Genomic DNA, 11928 nt, shown 5'->3' with positions numbered 1-11928 from the left:
GTTATGGCGCTATGCATGCCTGCAACAATGGAGGGTATGACGCGTTCCTCATGTCTTTTGGTCACTTGTTTTCGTTCTGAAGCCTGAGAACGTCTAGGGAAACGTTCTAAAAGTCTTTCAAGAGGTCAGTGGATTTAAAACGAATTCCAAGTGGAAGTTCAGCATTGGGTTTATTCAAACCAACGTTGAGAGCAGAGCCAGTGTGAGAAGAAAGACTTCATGACACATAAACGCTGCTAATTTATCATTTGGCAGTGTAATACCACTCATAGCATCTATCCAAGCAGGTGTTTTCACATTCAAGTAGCTAATTTGTCTTAAAAGAAAACTTTCAACAATTTGACCCGACCTACCAAACATCATGCGAACTAAATATAGAGCTACAGGTGTGGAACATGGTTCCCGGAAGAGGACAAAAAGAGTACTTCTTGGAATATACCAGCTATCTCCACCATGACACGCTACATCGACTCAAGAGGTGGAACATGAGGTTGTGTGTGTGCTTGTGTGTGTGTGCGAACAGATGAGACGAGTGTTTCAGCTAATTCTTCTGGGAATCCAAGACAACAGGTGAAAAAAAATCAAAGGTTTGCGGAAGTCATCCAGGAGGGTACTTCTGAGAAATCTGTGGTATAGCTCTTCTTACTCTTCACACTTAAATGCGTCGGATCATCAAACTCATTTTAATGCAAGGCACAGAAAACATTTACAGGCACAGAAAGCATTTTTAAAATGATGATTTTATCTACTAAAGTCAAATAGCCATACAAACCAACCTGGCCCTATGTGAGGGAGTCTTTTTGTTCAGTTGGGAGTTAATTGAGGTTAATCCCATCTTTTATTAAATTGAGTTTAATTTCCCCTCTGGCATGTCGAGTGCCAGACCTGCAGAACGATAAAGTCACTTCAGCATAACCTGTCTGACAACATAAAGTGGGATAAAAGATGTCAGAAAAGAGTCTAAAATACTCAAAGTGACAACATTCATGATTTTATTCAATACTTGTTTAAAGATTATTTTCAAAAGGTATTTTTAATCTGACTGAAGAGGCTCATCAGATCATATGTTCTAATTTACTGAGATGTACCTGCATATTTATGAATATATTCAAATTGTATTTGATCCACAATCATCCTCTTCAGGCATCTCAGCACTGTTGTCAATGTCAAATTTCTTTGTACAGCATTTTTACAACAAGCAGACTGACACCAAAGTCCTGTCCCACAAGAACAATAAAATTATTGATAGTCGTAGAAAATAGGAACAAACAAGAAAACATACAAAAAAGACATTAATAAAATAATTATTTTGTTTAAAAAATACAATGTTAAAAAAAACTGAAATAGTTGAGATTTGAAGCCCTATTTAGCTGAAAAGTCAAAGAGAAGAGGTGGGTCTATTAAAGAACCGTAAAAGTCTTGGGATTATGAGCAGCTCTTATATGGATCAGTAACCATCACCTCTAATTTTCTGCTTGTACCTCAGAACATATCAGATCAACCAATTCTTTGACCTTTGCCTTCTTGTGGATGTTTGATATCACAGAAGATCCTTCAAACGTGATGAGACGAGATCATTAGCACCATTAAAAACCCGGTGCGAAATGTTTACATGAATCCTGTCACAAGCAGAAAGCCGCTGCAGCGAAACCAGAACTGAACCCATATCTTCCGCTTTACTAGTTCCTGTTAACAGGCGAGCAGCAGTGTTGTGTACAAGCTGCAAGCAGGTGAATTAAACACAGATTTGCGACAGAAGAGCGACTTTATGAAAGAAAAAAAAAAAGGGCTCCAGAAGGGTGTTGGAAAGATCTGATCTCCCAAATAACATAATATCTGTTTTATTATTGTCAAAGTGTCTTGCCTTCTTGCTTTATAAAAGCAAGACAGCCAAATAATGTCTTTATTAATTAAATATTCTTTAGTTTCAGTTTAGTTTTTATTATTTTTGGAAGTAGTTTTAGTTTGTCATACATCGGTTAATTTTTAGGTGCAGAATTCAAAAAGTTCAAAGAATTGTATTGTGATTATGCATATATCAACTGGGTTCAGCTTCACAAGTTCCATCATCTATAACATTAGATGTGTCTGTTGAAGATGAACAGGTTAATAAATGAGAGCTGTACTTAGCAGCTTCTTCTCTACCACCATCATCATCATCCACAGTTTCCTCATTCAGAGCATTCCTTGTCAAAGAGTTCCTCTCCTTCTGCGGTGACAACCCCAGCACTGCGGCGCTCTTCGTAGTTTACTCACAGTCGCTTCTCCAGTCTTCAGACCCCCAACTCTTACCTCGGCCACCACTCGTCTCACCTCTAGTCCAAAGAGTCCTCTTTGGACTAGAGGTGACCTCTAGTCATTCTGTGTTCTCATTGAGGATGACTGGCTTCTCCAGCGATTGTTCCAAAGTGCTGAGGGGGTTGAAGACGACCCTCCTCTGTTTCTTGAATGGGTCGGGGACAATCTGCCTCTTCACAATGTTACCAGGATAACTTCCCTATCCTAGTGGCTGTAACAGAGTTCTCCTGTCATGTTTCGTTTTCGAGTTTTAACCTGATGGATCATTGCTGTGCACATTCACGATCTGGTTAGTTGTTCACCTGCTCCTCTTTTGGTGTTTACTAATCATCCCTTGAATACTTTTCCCTCACCTCACCAACTATTTGTTTGACAGCTGCAGTCTGCTTTTTATTATCCTTATCTGCATTCCAGTCATCATTGAGTTAAGCTTCTCAGTTCAGTCACCTTTAGTCAGGTCCAGTTTTTATGTATCTCCACCTGAGATTCCTGTGTTTTTTGGTTTCCTCCTCTGGACATGTGACACCGATCTTAGACACAACTCACTGTCGATGCGAACAGTGACCTTATTGATTGCAATGCCGGTTTTGCAAGTTGGAATTTCCCAGTTCCAACTACAACTGGAACCGTTTCACCAGTCTCAGCTAGGCAGCAGTTGAGACTGATGGATATGGGTCCCAGTTTGTGTGCTTTACAGCTCTGGAGGGTGTCTACAAAATAGCTGAAAAATAACCAATCAGACCTGTTATAAGTCACAGCTGATGCAGAATAAATATCACATGTTCAGTAGGTGCTTGCACCTCGCCATTGTTGTGTTTAAAGGGGCAGTTATGTAAAATTTTGTTTTTTGAGTTTTACATTATACTATATTATTCTCTCATCAATACCATTCCTGGAGTGTTGCTTTGATTCTTTCATTCATATTCAGGAAATCATTTAATCTCTATGGCAACCATTCAGCTGTGAAAGACTCCTGGGTGGACCTAGCTCCGCCTTCGAGATGGAGCTCCTCCCTGGAACTGCAACTTCGGCCTCGCTGAGCAGCCCTCCCCCTCTCAGCTCCTGCAGACTAGCCAGCGGCAAGTAGCAAACACCTGGTGGATACTGGGCATCTGCTAAACTCATTATAGGAGCTACTTCTCAGTGCAATGCTGATAAAAACATGACTAAAGGGTTAAAACAGGAGCAATCTTGTGATGATTTCCTGAGTTTCAGGAAAGAGCGAAAGTTTTTAAAAGGACAAATGTCCAATTTCAAAGCATTAAACTGAAAATTCAAATGTCTTTTAAGTCATGTTTGATATATACAGCAATTTTATAACAACTGAAGGTTGTTACTTCACTTGATTGTGCTATGAAATGACACTCTGCCTGGAAAATACATAATACTGCCCCTTTAAACATTTAATTCATCTCATATTTTCAGATTCTGAAAAGTTGTTTGCTTCTTATACTGTATGAGATTTTGGGATAAAATTAAAGGGAGAAAAAATGGCCAGTTTTGATTTTGTGATTTTTATTCATAAAGAGAAAGAGATTGCTTGGTTGTAGGTTAAATCTATAAAGACTGAAAGAAGGCCAAAGAGGCAGCAGGCAGGTGTAACTATCAACTTTTGAAAATTCCCTGCAAACAAGCAGGGAGAGTGGCCAACAAGAGAATCTGAAGAATAAATTCAAAAGAAGTCCTTGAAATAATGACACAGTTTCACACTTTTCATCTGCTTTCAGTGTTTTGAACTATTCCAGTGTAGCTCCTTTGTTTAATAAATGCAACCTGCAGTGTGGTAACATACACCCAAGCACAGAATGAAACAAGTTTTGAGGGTGTGTTTATTTTACTTTAGCTATTATGGTTGGAAAAGTCATATCCAGTGCCTTATTGTTGCAATGATTATTGTGATCCACAAGAGGGCACACTGGGACCTGTCAGAACAGGACAGCTTCACAATTCTAATGAGATATTAAATGTTAGCGAGATGTCAGCGGGAAAAGACTTCCTCATTCTATCCTGAAGAATAACGGGTGACTGGAAGTAGACTCAGAAGAGGAATGCTGTTGAACTGCCGGAGTGGAAAGATGAGGTTTTGTTGAGTGATCGACTGTAAAGTTCAAATCTGCAAGTTATTGCTTTCAGGTTTCTTTCCACTGGGCGGCTTCGTTTCTTCTCCGACTCCTCTCAGAAGTCTCAACTCCCTGAAGATGAGTGTAATGGGGTTTAGCGCAAAGTCAACTCAAGAAACACGACTTTAATGGTATGAATGTGTGCGTTTCATTCGCACAAATGCCACCTGACACTTGTCTCCATTGTTTCTCCCCTGTCTGCTCCCTCTTCATTTCTTTGTGCATCGACTGTTATGGTTTTTAAGAGTGAGCCTCCAATGTGGGCAGCAATCACAAATACTAAGAAATAGCTTGAGAGGTTTGCCTGTAGTTGTGTGCAGTAAAACGATTCTCCCAGGTAAATGACAACGGTCCAGGTCAACGTGGCGGAGGAAGAGGATGTTGAGCTTGGTGTGGGGATTGATCATTGGGTTTGTTGGTGGTGATCACACAGATTACCTGTTGAAATTAGAGTGAGTTCCTAAATTCTCCTTTCACAAACTCGTTATTTAGTTCATTTGGGTGTGATGCTGAATTTCCTCCTAATCTTAAGCATCTGAGCGAACAGCTAAAGGTTTGGAGCTGAAGCCGTCTGGTATTTGAAAGTATTCTTCATTCAGCTACACAAACCAGACAAGTTCCATTGTAAGGAGGTTTGAGGAGATTTTAACCAAGTCTGTGTGCTCCATGTCCCCATGTAGAACTAAACCAGTTTGTGTTGGGAATCACTGCTGCTCTTGGCATTTTCCTGAACCGTCTCCTCCTGCAGCTTTGTTCCATATGTTCTCTAGTTCCTGGTGACTTCGTTCATTTTGTCGGGCTGTTTTTATATTTACTGCAGATTTTTTTAAATTCACCTAACAAATGATGCCTTTGTATCATTGAATCTTGTTGATACATTGTAACCTTTTTTTGCGAGCTACAGCTTCAGATGAAAATTAGGAAATATCATGAAAATCCAACTGAGTTTTGTTTCCGGTTCCATAATTAGTTAGAGTTACATTTGCAATTTCCTGGGCACTGACAACAAAAGTTCAACGTCAGAACATTTACAAGCCTCGTTCAGTTTGGACTCAGTCCACATAGATTTCAGTACAAGCTTCCAGTTTATAACACAACTCAATGCGATGCAGTGACAATCAGTCAGAAGATTCCTCATCTTCTCTCCTTCACACCTTATTCTGTTGCCCTGAACCGAAGCCTCACAGGCCTGTAAATCACTCTCCCTCTCTCTAGACGCAACATAAACAGGATTTCACATACCTGCTGAGCAGACAGCCGGTTTCAGTGTGCACTAGTCAGGATTACTTTCTCTAATACGAGTCTTATTTTCCATCAACAAATTCATTCTGAAATACATGTGAATTTAACAGTGATGCCGAATATTGTTAAAATTGAATTGGCATCCAATAGTTTATACAGTAAGTGCCCAGTTGCTAGAATATGTCTTTACGTCACTGATGCGATTGTGGCGGGACCAGTGTGATAAAAAATGGGTAACTTAAATTTAAAAGCACTTTTAAATCAAGATTAATTTGGTTGCAATGACTCCACTAAAAAATTACCTTTAAGGCACACAGACCCGCTACAGATGAGGCTTGAGACAATCTCACAATTCAATAAGTTTACTTACAGGTGCTGGTCATAAAATTAGAATATTGTGATAAAGTTCATTATTTTCCATAATGTCATGATAAAAATTAAACTGCCATATATTTTAGATTCATTGCACACCAACTGAAATATTTCAGGTCTTTTATTGTTTTAATTTTGATGATTTTGGCAAACAGCTCTTGAAAACCCAAAATCCCTGTCTCAAAAAATTAGAATATTATGAAAAGGTTCTCTGAACGAGCAATAAAAATAATCATCTGAATCAACAAAGTAACTCTAAACACCTGAAAAAGATTCCTGAGGCCTTTAAAAACTCCCAGCCTGGTTCGTTACTCAAAACCGCAATCATGGGTCAGATTGCTGACCTGACTGCTGTCCAGAAGGCCATCACTGACATCCTCAAGCAAGAGGGTGAGAAACGGAAAGAAATTTCTGAACGAATCGGCTGTTTGCAGAGTGTTATATCAAGGCACCTCAGTGGGAAGTCAGTAGGAAGGAAAAAGTGTGGCAGAAAACGCTACACAACGAGAAGAGGTGACCGGACCCTGAGGAAGATTGTGGAGAAGGGCCGATTCCAGACCTTGGGGGAAGCAGTGGACTGAGTCTGGAGTAGAAACATCCAGAGCCACTGTGCACAGGCGTGTGCAGGAAATGGGCTACAGGTGCCGCATTCCCCAGGTCAAAGGTCAAGCCACTTTTGAACCAGAAACAGCGGCAGAAGCGCCTGACCTGGGCTACAGAGAAGCAGCACTTTGGACCACTGTTGTTCAGTGTTCCAAAGTGCTTTTTTCGGATGAAAGCAAACTTTGCATGTCATTCGGAAATCAAAGTGCCAGACTCTGGAGGAAGACTGGGGAGAAGGAAATGCCAAAATGCCAGAAGTCCAGTGTCAAGTACCCACAGTCAGTGATGGTCTGGGTGCCATGTCAGCTGCTGGTGTTGGTCCACTGGGTTTTATCAAGGGCAGGATCAATGCAGCAGCTATCAGAAGATTTTGGAGCACTTCATGCTTCCATCTGCTGAAAAGCTTTATGGAGATGAAAATTTAATTTGATCTGGAATCGGCCCTTCTCCACAATCTTCCTCAGGGTCCGGTCACCTCTTCTCGTTGTGCAGCGTTTTCTGCCACACTTTTTCCTTCCTACTGACTTCCCACTAAGGTGCCTTGATATAACACTCTGCAAACAGCCGATTCGTTCAGAAATTTCTTTCCATTTCTCACCCTCTTGCTTGAGGATGTCAGTGATGGCCTTCTGGACAGCAGTCAGGTCAGCAATCTGACCCATGATTGCGGTTTTGAGTAACGAACCAGGCTGGGAGTTTTTAAAGGCCTCAGGAATCTTTTTCAGGTGTTTAGAGTTACTTTGTTGATTCAGATGATTATTTTTATTGCTCGTTCAGAGAACCTTTTCATAATATTCTAATTTTTTGAGACAGGGATTTTGGGTTTTCATGAGCTGTTTGCCAAAATCATCAAAATTAAAACAATAAAAGACCTGAAATATTTCAGTTGGTGTGCAATGAATCTAAAATATATGACAATTTAATTTTTATCATGACATTATGGATAATAATGAACTTTATCACAATATTCTAATTTTATGACCAGCACCTGTATTACATCACTGTTTTAATCAAAAATACTAGTTTAAAACCACTCAGACAGTTATAAAAGACAGTTATGGCTCAACTCAGATAGGAGTGCAATTCAGGGTAGTGTCCTAAAAGAAAATGGCAAAAACAAAAGAAAATCGTGCACCAAACCAGAAGTAGTACCACCACCAGGAAAGTCCACCACCAACACCACGAGCTGGCCGTTCCTGTTAAAATAAAGGAAAAACAAACATTCAAATTACAGACAATACAATTATACAGTCACGACCAATCAAGCAGCAATAGTCCAAATTGAGGGTCCGTCCGGAGAGAAACCGATCCGCTGTAGCAGACGCCACTCAGAGCGGCACAAGAAGGATTAGTCTGAGCTGGTCACCAATCCGCCTAAATCAACCACACTGGACGAGTGATAGGAGCCAGCTTTACGCCGACCAGGACGGCGGGCATGAAGCCAGCAAACAGGACGACAGGTAGGCAGCCGACAGATTATCCAGTTGACAGACGGACCGCCTGTCGGGGACAACCAGAACAACAGGTGTTATGCCCAGAAACGCATGCCTGCCCAAAATTGCATCCCCTCTCGCGGGAGCGCGCATCGCTCTAAGCTCTCGCATGTTGACGAGAAAACGGACTGAAATATGACCGAAGGTGAAATTTTAAAGATATAACACCGGTGAGAAAGACGCATTTAGTTCAGTGTCCATGAGATGATATTCAGAAAGGATTCTTTTACTGATTGATTTTAGTTTCCTCTGCGATGAACTCTTTGCGTAAAGTCTATCACGTCCTCGCATGAGGGTGTTAATTATAACCTATCAAATGACCGACGGGCTTTAAATTTTCATGTAGTTAAAAAAAAAAAAACGGTCAAATACGGAAAATATTCCGCTAACGCGACCTCTGGGTCGCATGTAACGAAGCACAGCACATGGCGCTACACCCCCACCACCAGGAGGCGGCATCCTGTCCAATCGTGTAAATATTTTTATCTGAAAAAATGTTATTTTTTGAATGTGAGGTAAAACATTCATTCATCATTCACTTTAACCCTCAGCCCCCTGTGAGTATCCCTCCGAACAGGTGCCCTCACAGAGGGTAACGTTTCGGACGAAACATTACCCGAATCGTTCGCCAGTTGAACATCGGGGGCGAGCGGGTTAACGCCCCTGGGCAGATCGCCAGCACATCCCAGGGGGAACATAGAGACAGACAACCATGCACACACATTCACACCTAGGGAGAATTTGGAGGGACCCCAATTAACCTGACAGACATGTTTTTGGACTGTGGGTGGAAACCCACGCATGCACAGGGAGAACATGCAAACTCCATGCAGAAGCGTCCGGGCCGGGAGTCGAACCCACAACCTTCTTGCTGCAAGGCAACAGCTCTACCAACTGCGCCAACTGTGCAGCGCGTTATAAATGCCTAAAAATACTTTTAAGTCTTATAATAATTACGTCATGAGGGAACACGTGACGCAGCTCGGACCCTGTGACGTGTTTGACCCATTCCATTCTGTTCTATGTGACAACAACGCCCTCTGGTGGTCTTGTTTTGTTCCTCCTACTCATGGACTTTCACTGGCGACATTCTGTTAAATCCTCTCCGCTGTTCTGATTTGCTTGATGACTTTCAATTGCCCCTTTTCCACCGGCAATAGAAACAACCTGGTTCGGTTCGGCTCGGCTCTATTTCGGAGTGATCGCGTTTCCACCGGCCCTTCTTGGCTCTGTAGCAGGATGCCGCCTCCTGGTGGTGGGGGTGTAGCGCCATGTGCTGTGCTTCGTTACATGCGACCCAGAGGTCGCGTTAGCGGAATATTTTCCGTATTTGACCGTTTTTTTTTTTAACTACATGAAAATTTAAAGCCCGTCGGTCATTTGATAGGTTATAACACCCTCATGCGAGGACGTGATAGACTTTACGCAAAGAGTTCATCGCAGAGGAAACTAAAATCAATCAGTAAAAGAATCCTTTCTGAATATCATCTCATGGACACTGAACTAAATGCGTCTTTCTCACCGGTGTTATATCTTTAAAATTTCACCTTCGGTCATATTTCAGTCCGTTTTCTCGTCAACATGCAGAGCTTAGAGCGATGCGCGCTCCCGTGAGAGGGGATGCAATTTTGGGCAGGCATGCGTTTCTGGGCATAAAACCTGTTAAGTACAAACAGCAGCAGCTATCAAAAATTAATGTTAGAAATGGAATCTAAAAGCATGCAAAAACTAGCACTTCACTTACCACTGAGCTCTATAACTAGTGCCTCTGACAGGAAGGAGGAAACGGGCAGCTTGTACAGGCGGCCTGGATTTACAACAGAAACTGAGCTAAAGCTAAGCTAACAAACGTCTAGTGTGGGAAGATTCTTACCACAAGGACGATGGATCGGCGATCAGAGCGTCGTTAAGCGCAGTTTTGAGCGAGCATTAGTTTGCGGCTGTTATACAGAAAATGGAAATAAGTCACAAGTAATAGCTTGATGGAGAGAGATGAAGCCTGCCTTACCTAGCGTGCAGCGACAGTAAACGCCGAGGTCTGAACCGGAAGGAAAACAACGTGATGTCAACCAGGTGAGGGAGGGCCCTTTGTATACAGGCAGCCAGCGCCACAACCAATAGGGTATATGCCACGAGAGGTGGTGACGTATTTCCGTTTGAATTTATTCCACATAGGTTGATTCCAGGTCCTGCTTGCTCCTATTGTTCTTGGCCGAAGCTGCAAGATCTGTACCATGAAAAAGATGCAAAACTTAAAATATCTGTGAGCTGCTGGTACAACGACTGAGTTTTGTGGTGTGCCGTTGTTTCCAGTAATTAGTCGGTACCATCCAGTGCTTAGTTTTTTCATTTTCCAGCTGATATCAAGGCAACAGCGGACTGTAGCCAAAACTTAGCCACTACAGCTAACACGCGGTTTGTAGCTGCCTGCTATTTCAAAGCTTGAGGATATTGAAGATCCAGCATCAGAAATGGGAAGATGGGGGATATAAAGGGAGTTGTACGTGGTTCGTTTAGTGGAATAATTTGTTGGAGGAAAATAATGCCGGAGGAAATCCACTGCAACGGGAACAGGCTGAGGACAGAGGCAGCGATTCGGCACAAGGTAAGTCAATATGTGTGTTGATGTGCGTTTATGTTATATGGAGTATGAAATTATTTTTAGGCAACTCCTTAGTTTTTGTTTATGTGACAATTATATAAAATAGATTTAACATGCAGTCGGAGCGATACCGAGCACGGTAATTTAAAAACAGCCGAGAGCAGCAATGCTCCAAACCACACAAGAAGTCAGTCAGATTAAGGTCCAAAACCTTCGCTTTACAGCCGTTTAAGTGGCACCGACCCACATAAAAAACCCACAGAACAAATGGTGCAAATCACGTATTTCCCGAATCCCGAATATATGATTATCTACCTTTGCTGTTTCATCATTATTATCCACATTAGAGTGATTTTTTCCACTTGGCTGCTATCATCTGTTCTTGCGTTACACAACGTAATTTCTCTTTTTTTCCCTCTGAGATTCTGCTTAGAAAATGAGGTTATGAAGTTACATCCTCCTGCTGCTTTTTGTTTTTAAAATGGTTAACGGTTACTGTGGGCACATCCAGCAAGGACCAAGTGAAAAACTCCATCTCTAACACAGAGTGACCTGTGCACCGGAAGCAGGCTATGTGGAAAAAAAATGCGGAAGTGCTAAAACGGAAGTCCGTGGCATATACCCCATTAGATTCAGGCACTTGTGTGGTGCGTTCAAAGCCTACAGGGCATACTGCCACACGATGATGTGTGTGGTTTAATAAGACCATTCAGCTTCATGCAGTCTAATTAACCCCATCCACTGCTGGTAAAGAGGCAGTGTTATGTAAAATTGACTTTCTGAGCTTTACATCATGCTACATCAAGAAGGCGGAGTTTCAGAAAGAAAAGGAGCTTCTTAAAGAGACAGAGGCCCAATTTCAAGGTGTTAAATTATGAAGTCAAATTTGATATACATAGCATTTTTCTAACAACTGAAGGTAACATAGCTACTTGATTATGTTATAAAATGGCATAAAATGTATCTGGAAAATACATAATACTGTCTCTTTAACTGAACAATGACCCCAAATCCCAAAGGAGGAGAAAAGGAGTTGGACCAGAGAGCAGAGAGAGAAGGACGAAACGCAAACCGTCTCTTCTATCATTCCATCATATCGCGCAATGATCATGTCAATGTTTTTTTTTTATTTGGATCCCCATTAGTCATTATTGTAAAATTACTTTTTCTCCAAAAACAGTTACACACACTTAATATA

This window comes from Poecilia mexicana, unplaced genomic scaffold (genome assembly GCF_051168715.1).
Source record: "Poecilia mexicana isolate PSO_F unplaced genomic scaffold, ASM5116871v1 scaffold_7, whole genome shotgun sequence".
NCBI classification, from domain to species: Eukaryota; Metazoa; Chordata; class Actinopteri; order Cyprinodontiformes; family Poeciliidae; genus Poecilia; species Poecilia mexicana.
This window is presented reverse-complemented; position numbering follows the sequence as displayed.